Below are 439 nucleotides of genomic sequence, written 5' to 3' on the forward strand. Positions count from 1 at the left end.
TATATATATATATATATTTATATATATATATATATATATATATTTATTTATATTTAGCTGTTAACTCCTCCACCGCAGCATAGCAGCGATCGTGCAGAATAAACAGCAGCAAGAAAAGACATAACAGCAGCAGCAATAGAAAGAGAAGCAACAACAACAACACCAGTACCTCTTTCCATAACAATAAATAAATGTGTATAATCTGTATTTTCTTGTGGTTTATCTAAAACTGTATTATATATAGATGCAAATACAAACGAAGTTATAATAGATAATAAACTACCAGCACCAAACAACACCACCATTAATATATTACATATGCTAGTGCAGCAGCACGCTCTTATATTCATCAGTATAGCCCCAGCAACTGTCAACACAACCCAAAATACAGTTAGAATGGGGGTAGGAACAACACCACCACCACCCACACCCAGCATAC

The sequence above is a fragment of the Eimeria mitis genome, genomic scaffold (assembly GCF_000499745.2).
Source record: "Eimeria mitis Houghton genomic scaffold, Emh_scaff1344, whole genome shotgun sequence".
NCBI lineage: Eukaryota > Apicomplexa > Conoidasida > Eucoccidiorida > Eimeriidae > Eimeria > Eimeria mitis.